At 38.8% G+C, this 9,345-nt stretch overlaps 1 long non-coding RNA gene across 1 annotated transcript; it reads right to left on the bottom strand.

The window, feature by feature from the left end:
• Positions 1–4,263: 4,263 nt before the first annotated feature.
• On the bottom strand, positions 4,264–9,016 carry LOC130853066 (uncharacterized). The gene is made up of 3 exons (XR_009053661.1): positions 8,884–9,016; positions 8,441–8,528; positions 4,264–4,490 (listed from the first exon to the last, which is right to left on the bottom strand). It is a non-coding gene; the product is annotated as an uncharacterized LOC130853066 (long non-coding RNA).
• Between the last annotated feature and the right edge of the window lie 329 nt (positions 9,017–9,345).

Raw genomic sequence — 9,345 nt, 5'->3', positions numbered from 1 at the left:
CAGATCATGAGACATACCAGATATAAAGAAGGTCATTTCAGAATAAGAAACTAGTCAACTACTTAAGAAGTTATGAAAGACTAAATATTTATCCAATTAATAGTTTCAAAACAAAAATTAGGATTAAGGAAACATAAACCCATAACCATAGTTATTTTAACACTTCTTTCAATAATTGATAGAACAAGAAACAGTCTCTCAGGATATAGATATTTGAAAAACGTGTGGACTTCCCTGGTGGCCAATGCAGGGAACACAGGTTCGACCCCTGATCCGGGAAGATCCCACATGTCGCGGAGCAGTTAAGCCCGTGAGCCACAACTACTGAAGCCTGCACGCCTAGAGCCTGTGCTCCACAACTAGAGAAGCCACTGTACTGAAAAGTCCAAGCACTGCAACAAAGAGTATCCACCACTCACCGCAACTAGGGAAAGCCCGAGAGCAGCAACAAAGACCCAACGCAGCCAAAAAAAAAAAAAGAAAAGAAAAGAAAAGAAAAAAACTTGTCAAGTTAACCAACATGACTTAAGTGGCATTTATAGAACACTATACCTAACAGTAATGGAAAACATTCAGTTTAAGTATACAAAGAAGTTTCATCAAAAGAAACCATATGCTAAGCCATAAAACAAATCTCAATAAACTTCAAACCATACTGAATACAGAACTTACAGAATATTTTCTCTGACCACAGAAGTGTTAATCAGTATGTAACAGAGAACAAACTAGTGGTTACCAGTAGGAAGAGAGAAGGGGGGAGGGGCAAGATAGATGTAGGGGATTAAGAGGTAGAAACTAGTATGTGAAAATAAGCTACAAGGATATATTGTACAACACAGGGGATATAGGTAATATTTTATAATAACCATAAGTGGAGTATAACCTATAAAAATTGTGAATCACTACGTGGTACAACTGTAACATAATGTTATACATCAACTAACCTCAAAAAAGATATTAAAAACAGAAAAAAAAAGGTATCTAGAAAATTCCTTAAGTATTTGGAAATTATACCACACAATTTTAAATAACACAACAATCAAGTAAAAAAATGACAACGTAAATAAAAAGCTTTTTTTGGAACTAAATGAGAAATACAATAAATGAAAATTCAAGTGTACAGTTATACCCTCTACAGAGGGAAACTGAGAGCTTTATAGGCTTATATGAGATGAGTGCATTAGTTTCCAAAGGCTACTGTAACAAAGTACCACACACTTGGTGACTTAAAACAATACGTATTTATTCACTTACAGTTCTGGCGGTCAGAAATCCCAAGTCAGTTTCACTGGCCAGAAATCATGATGTCAGCTGGGCTGCTCTTCCTCTGGAGGCTTTAGGGAAATTCTCACTTCCTTGCTTTTTCCAGTTACTAGAGCTGTATTATTTGCATCCCTTGGTTCCTAGATGTTCTTCCACCTTTACAGCCAGAATCATAACATTTTGCCTCAGTCATGACGTTACCTTCCATCTCTGCAGTAGTAAGTGGTAGCTCCTCCTGCCTCCCTCTTTTAAGGATGCTTGTGATTACATCATTGGACTCACCTGGATAATCGAGGCTACTCTTCCATCTTAAAATCCTTAACTCCCTCACATCTATAGAATCCTTTTTGCCATACAAGATGACATCTTCACAGGGTCCAGGAAGCAGTACTTGGATGTCTTGGGGGCCATTATTCAGCCTGTAGTTTAAAAAGTTTTAAAAGGCTGTTCACACACCACAGGGGACCTCGAGTCATCTCAATAGAAGGGAGTCAGGTGAGGCATTCTATAGGGTTTAGGTGTGTGCTGGGTGGTTTGGGGTAAGGTTCAAAGAAGCAAGGTTTTCCTCTGGATTGAGGTGTCAGAAGTTTCCAGAAGTTTTTATTTTACCTTCCCTTATTCCCTTTTTGATTCTCTTCCTTACTTTATGTAGACCCAATTTTTGACCTTTATCATTTTCCCTCTAAAGAACTTCTAACATTTCTTAGAAGGCATGTCTATTGGCAACTCAGTCCCTCAATTTTTGTTTGTCTAAGAAAGTCTTTATTTCTCTTTCACTTTTGAAGGATAATTTCACAGGGTACAGAACTGTAAGTTGGTGATTTTTTTTCCTCTCAACACTTTAAATATTTCACTCCACTCATTGCATGATTTCTGAGAAGTCAGATACAATTCTTATCTTTGTTCCTCTGTGGGTAAGGTATTCTTTTCTTCTGACTTCTTTCAGCATTTTTTCTTTATCTTTTATTTTCTGTAGTTTGAAAATGATATGCCTATGTGTAGCTTTTTGGCATTTATCCTGCTTGGTATTCTCTGAGTCTCCTGGCTCTGGGGTTTGGTGTCTGACATGAATTTGGGGACATTCTCAGCCATTACTGCTTTAAATATGTCTTCTGCTTCCTTCTCTATTATCCTTCTGGTATCCCCATCAGATGTGTGTTAACACCTTTTGTAATAGTCTCACAGACCTATATTTTTCAGTCTTTTTTGTCTTTGCTTTTCTGTTTTTGGGAAGTCTATTGATAAATCCTCTAGCCCAGAGATTCTTTCCTCAGCTGTGTCTAGTCTACTAATGAGCCTGTCAAAGGCATTCTTTATTTCCTCTACGATGTTTTCTGTTTTGTTTTGTTTTATCTCTAGGATTTCTTTTTGGTTCTTTCCAGTATTTCCATCTCTCTGCCTACATTGCCCATCTATTCTTGCATCCTGTCTACTTTACCCATTAGAGCCCGTAGCATATTAAGCATAGTAGTTTTAAATTCCCAGTCTGATAATTCCAAAATCCCTGCCATATCTGGTTCTAACACTTGCCTGATTCTCCAAATTGTGTTCTTTGCCTTTTGGTATGCCTTGTAATTTTTTCTTGCTAGCTGGATCTGATGTACCAGGTGAAAGGAACCGCTGTAAATAGGCCTCCAGAAATGTTGTGGTGAGGTGTGGGGGAAGGGGAGCGTTCTCTAGTCCTGTGATTGGGTATCAGTCTTAAAGCCTATGCCTCTGGACTGTAAGCTTTACAAATGTTTGGATTTTTTTCTCCCCATTTAGGTGGGTCAGAATAGCTAGAGTTGGCTAGAGCTGGGTATTTCCCTTCCCCAGGTTAGTTAGCTTATAAAAATACTCCAGCAGGTTAGACTCTAGTTAACTAGTTTTCCCTGGGGGTGGGCCTTGTTAAGAAGAGCGCTCCGGTGTATTTCAACATGGTTCCTGTTCTCCTTCTCCCACCAGAAGCAAGAGGGGATTTTTCTCCAGTATTTACTGTGGGAATGTGGTCAAGCTCCTGGAGGTTAACTTCACAATATTGTGGGGACACCATGACTGGGTGCCCCTGGAGTTTTCAACTCTCAGAGTTGTCCACATGGAGCCTCCAGCAGTTTGTTGGTTACAGTTCAGGTTTTCCTATCCCAGCCCTGGTTCCTGGGGGGTTTTTGCTCATGAATCTCTGCTCTAGTAAGCCTTGACTCCCCTGTGTTTATCTGTCTCTGTCTCTAATCTTGGGGGCAGTGGTTTGCCCTGTGTCCTCCCCTCTCTTAGGAATCCAAGAAGAGTTGTTGCTTTTTCAGTTTATTCAGATATTTACTTGTAAGGATAGAATGATAACTCCTTACATGCAGAACTGGAAACCGGAAATCTGTATGTATTGTTTTCATATTCTCGGTTTCATTCATTTCTGCTCCTTTATTATTTCCTCCCTTCTGCTTGATTCTAGGTTTTTTTTTTTGTTTGTTTGCTTGTTTTGTTTTTTCTGGCCGCACTGCGCAGCTTGTGGGATCTTAGTTCCCTGACCAGGGATTAAACCCGGGCCCTCGTCAGTGAAAGCGCAGAGTCCTAACCAATGGGTCGACAGGGAATTCCTTGTTTATTGTTTCTTAAGATGGAAACTTAGATCATTGATTTGAGATCTTTCTTCTCATCTATTATAATCTTTACTGCTAAATATTCTTTCTAAGTGTGTGCTGCATCCCACAAATTTTGATATGTTGTGTTTCCATTTCATTTAAGATATCTTTTAATTTCCCTGTGACTTTTGGACACATGAGTAATTTAATTTTAAAATATTTGGGGGATTTTCCAAATATTTTCTGTTATTAATTTCTAGTTTAATTATGTTGTGGTCAGAGAACATACTTGGTATGATTGCAATTCCTTTAAATTTGTTGAGGTTTGTTTTATGTCCTGGAAAAAAGTCTTCCTTCATGAATGTTTCATATGCACTTGAAAGAAGACTTTTGAAATTGATTAAAACTTTCACCTGAATTTTTCTTACCTCCTTGTAAGGTGACTGGCGTCTTTCTCTGTGTCCTGCTTCAGGTGACAGCAGTTGTGTTCTGTATCCTGGGAGAAAGGCTTGCTTTTCCTTAATTTCAGGGTGCTTGATTGCCCTGCAAAGTCAGCATTCTAATGGGTTGAAGGGAATTTGTGATTTTATATTTCATCTGGATTTTTCATTGTTGCCAGTGTGGGAGCAATGCTTATTTCAGCTTTGTACATTCCAGGCGCATGTGGAAATCCTAAAATTAAAAAAAAAATAAAAGTGGGAATTTTAGCACACCAAGAGACCTAGGCAATCAAAGGGTTGTTTCATTATTCCTTTATCTTCCCAATGCAATACTTAAAATCATTCAGATTTTTCCTCATGTGTTTCAGTCCCCAGCTAATGAGATTTCTTCTATTTTTTACTTAGATGTTCTGGAATACCCATTTTTTGACTGGGAGCAGATGCATTGGGTTTTGCCTGCTGTCAGGTGACCGCTTCAAAAAAATAAAAGTTTTCTGACCTCTTTTATTATCACTCTTGTGGCAGAAATGATTGGCAGTGATGATATCTAACCATAATCTCTGTGATCTCATTTGCGACTGGCTCAATGGGCAGATTTCTACTTTTTTTTTTTTCTGGTAGCAACACTATTAAGAAAGCAAATATAGATACATAGTAAGTAATAGTATTCTCTAAGTAGATGCTGTTGTGAATAATAAAACATAAATTCATTTTTAATGTTACTGGAGGCAAAGTAGCCCTCTGGCATTGCCTAATTTTTCAATCAATTGATTGCAAATGTACAAGTATCATGATGTGGAACTCAACAAAATAGTCTGACCTTAAGAGATATTTACATTTACAAAGGTTGAGAGTGATTCACGCAAATGTAAAGACTCAAATGTAGCTCCTTCATTGTGAAGACCATGCAGACACCTAATTTTTACAAGTACCATGAAGAGATTAAACATTCTCAGAAAATGTTAGACTCTTTGAGACTAGTTTTAGTTAAGGGTGGTCATAGTTCTAATATTAATATCGTAAAATCTTGGAGCTCAAAGAGGTCTTAGAGATCAAATAACGATGAGACAAGTGAGAAAGTTGAGAACCAAATAAACTAAATAAGTTGCTGAAGGTAGTTAACAGTAGAATCAGGACTAGGATGCAGATCTTTTGTTTGCTTCTTTTTGCTATGACATTTGGGAAAGTTGTTTAAGATGCTTTTAACTATCCTAAATATTGAGTAACCTGAAGAATTAGCCAAAATATATGGCCCAAATCTATGCTAGTAAAATCCAAGTTTTAATAATTCTCAGTTATGAACTTAAACAGAATAACCCTGCTCTTGATGATATTTTCCACCCACTATTTTCTCTTGGAAGCAGTGGGCTCAGCTATCCTACGTACTAACAGGATGCTTGAAAGGGCAGGATAGTTAGTGTGGCATACAATCAAACCTTTTATAAGGTAATTTTTTTGCCACCTACCTTACATTTATCAGATTGTATTCATTTCATCTATATTAAATAAAACAGCCATAGCAGGAAGAGTACCTGAAATGGGGTACTAAAATGTAATCATTTCTGATTATCTCAAATATTCCACCTTTTTGTAGTAGCTAGAGGACTTAAACTTTTAAATGGCAAAAAAGAGATAAAAATCCAATAAACAATCCTTCTTTTTCCCCAGAACTAAGAAGTAAATTTAACTTCAATATAAGTGTTTCATAATAATCCTATGTAATTTGCAAGAGAATTATAAATGTTTCAAGAAATGATCATACAAGCAGCTCATGCAGCTTAATACCAAAAAAGCAAATAACCCAATCCACAAATGGGCGGAAGACCTAAATAGACATTTCTCCAAAGAAGACATACAGATGGCCAACAAACACATGAAAAGATGCTCAACATCACTAATCATCAGAGAAATGCGGGTTGAAGCCACAATGAGGTATCACCTCACACCAGTCAGAATGGCCATCATCACAAAATCTAGAAACAACAAATGTTGGAGAGGATGTGGAGAAAAGGGAACCCTCCTGCACTGTTAGTGGGAATGTAAGTTGATACAGCCACTATGGAAAACAGTTTGGAGGTTCCTTAAAAAACTACAAATAGAACTACCATATGATCCAGTAATCCCACTCCTGGGCATATACCCAGAGAAAACCATAATCCAAAAAGAAACATGTACCATAATGTTCATTGCAGCACTATTTACAATAGTCCGGACATGGAAGCAACCTAAATGCCCATCAACAAATGAATGGATAAAGAAGATGTGGCATATATATACAATGGAATATTACCCAGCCATAAAAAGGAATGAAATGGAGCTATATGTAATGAAATGGATAGACCTAGAGTCTGTCATACAAAGTGAGGTAGGCCAGAAAGAGAAAAACAAATACTGTATGCTAACTCATATATAGGCAATCTAAAAAAAAAAAAAAAAATGGTACTGATGAACCCAGTGACAGGGCAAGATTAAGGATGCAGATGCAGAGAATGGACTGGAGGACACAAGGGTTGGGGGCATGGGGGGCGAAGGGGAAGCTGGGACGAAGTGAGAGAGTAGCATAGACATATACACAGTACCAACTGTAAAATAGATAGCTAGTGGGAAGTTGCTGTATAACAAAGGGAGATTAACTCAATGATGAGTGATGCCTCAGAGGGCCAGGACAGGGAGGGCGGGAGGGAGTTGCGGGAGGGAGGGGATATGGGGATATATGTATAAATACAGCTGATTCACTTTGGTGTACCTCAAAAGCTGGTTAAAAAGTGTAAAGTAATTATATTCTAATAAAGAATTTTAAAAAAGTGATCAATTAATAATGTATTACTATAACTTAAATAACATTTTAATAGTTTTGGAAGGAAGTCGACAATCTAAATTGAAAACCTGGGAAAACAAACCCAGACTGAGAAGAAATATCCCAGTTGATGGCTGGCCATATTGATTTACTATATATAGAATCGCCCTGCCAATATTCAACGCTGCATGTTTTCTTAGGGATAACTCATGGGTAGAGAGTAATGTTCTTGGCACAGGAAAAGCACAAAAGGGGACTTTTCCTTTAAAGGGATAAAAATGCAGCAGGTATGTGATCTTTGGGTTTCCATTTTTGGTTTGTCTGGGTTAACTCAGGCATCTGAGAAAGGACTGAGTGAGTTAAGCTGTTTATGTGAACCTTAACTGAATCGGCCTATGAGGATTTTTTTAGGTGAGGAGAGAGAGACACAAATGGGAGGCTGATGAAAGACGGGAGAGTTTTCTCTGATGCTCAGGCAGAGGGGGCTGGGAGTGTACTATGGTGGGAGGGAACTTCCAGTAGTTCCAAGATCTGATAAGTTAATAGTCCAAGGGGATTTCATCACAAAAGCTGGAAAGTCTAAAATAGAAAGTTAATTTCATCTGATCTCACACCACAGAAAAGCTCCACAGTAATGATCTATTTGTGCTCCAGGAAGTTCTTGCAGCCCAGCAGACTGCCAGTTTTATCATCCCAGAATGCCCTCAGGCTTGTTCTAGGGCCCAGGAAATTCATGGGAAGAAATGTAAAGAGATCATTGGCTATTTTGCAAAATCAGTATAGTGTTAAGCCTGACAATAAAGCTAAAAAATCCAGGCTTCTTTTAATAGCTTGGGAAGGAGGCCTTACAGGTAGCCATGGATTTCCCTTCCCCATATACAGGTGGAGACTGTTCTGCTACTCAGATATCAGTACCCAGTTAGAGCAAGAAGAACTCAAATCAGAAAAGCAAACACCCCATGGGCGAGACTGGCTAGAACAATTTGTTATTGATAGAGCTTCAAGGGCCAACCTCAAATTTAATACCTAGGGACACCATCCTGGCTGGTCTGCTTAACGAAACTGAGAGTCTGACTTGACCCTGTTCCCCCACTTGGGTACCTCTGACCACTTGTCCTGTGTATGCCCTCAACACCTGCCCATTCTTTTTTCTCTGCACCTCTAACATTTGAATTTTCTTAAAACACTTCAAACACTTTGTTTTCTTACAGTTCTTGGAGAAATGGGATGGGTTTTATCTTTTCACTGTATTCCCAACACCAAACACAGTGCCTGTAGCATAACAGGCGTTCAGTAAAACTTCTTCCCTGTCTCTCAAGCTCCTGATTAGTATCGTAACTATCACTGTGTACCTGCATAGATGTCCTGCGGGCACTTAAACTTACCATGTTAAAATCCAGGCCTGTTATCTCCTCTTCTCTCTCCGTTGTCCTGGCCGTGGTGGTCTGCAGGACAGGGTCTGTATCAGGTCCCCTGTAAGGATTCAGAAAATATTCAAAGTAGAATGAGGAGAGAAATGAGGGAACAGAACAGAAAAGAAGTATGAGGAAAAAGCAGTAAAATAAAGAAGGGAATCATGAAGGCAGCAAAGAAAAGAGGGAAGAGGAGAGGAGGATGGTGGGTAGGATGGTGAGAAGGATATTCTAGATTGGTTTCCTTCAAATTGGGAGGGAGAGAATGCATCCAGAGCCCTCTACGGAAGAGCTAGAACACATTTACAACTTATTCCTCTTCCCTTCCAGTGTTGTATTAACTGTTTCCAATTTGGGTTAGACTCTCAATGTTTTGTGAGTGTGATGAGAGAAGGGACTAATGGGCATGTTTCCACCTTTTCAGCCATTCCTGCAAGTGCAGATGATATGAGTGGCTGGGCCGTTTTCCACTATGGAGCATGATTCTGTACACCAATTGGCAAAAATAAAAAGTGTGATTAGACGCCTGTTCCTAACTTTATAGTCTGAAGATGAAGCTCTGAAATGAAGATCTGGGGTTGAGGTTCATTTGTTTTTCCCATGGGGAATGATTCCCTATTTTGCCTTAGGTAGATAAAGGGACAAGATCTTGCTTGCTTTTCTGGTCCTGGAGTTTTTACAGTCTTGTAACTGTTTGTGTGTTTTCTTTTTGGGTTCTGTTGCCAGCTTATTTTAAGTCTGATGCTCTAATCCCTTTGAGTGATGACATGTCATAACTGTAACCCCAAGACATTTTCAGGTAAAGGCAAGTGCAGGCACTCCTTGGTTTTATTTGTGGGAGGTACATTCTAGCCTACAGGGAAATGTGTTAAGAAGTA

This window comes from Hippopotamus amphibius, chromosome 5, assembly GCF_030028045.1.
Source record: "Hippopotamus amphibius kiboko isolate mHipAmp2 chromosome 5, mHipAmp2.hap2, whole genome shotgun sequence".
NCBI classification, from domain to species: Eukaryota; Metazoa; Chordata; class Mammalia; order Artiodactyla; family Hippopotamidae; genus Hippopotamus; species Hippopotamus amphibius.
This window is presented reverse-complemented; position numbering and strand designations above follow the sequence as displayed.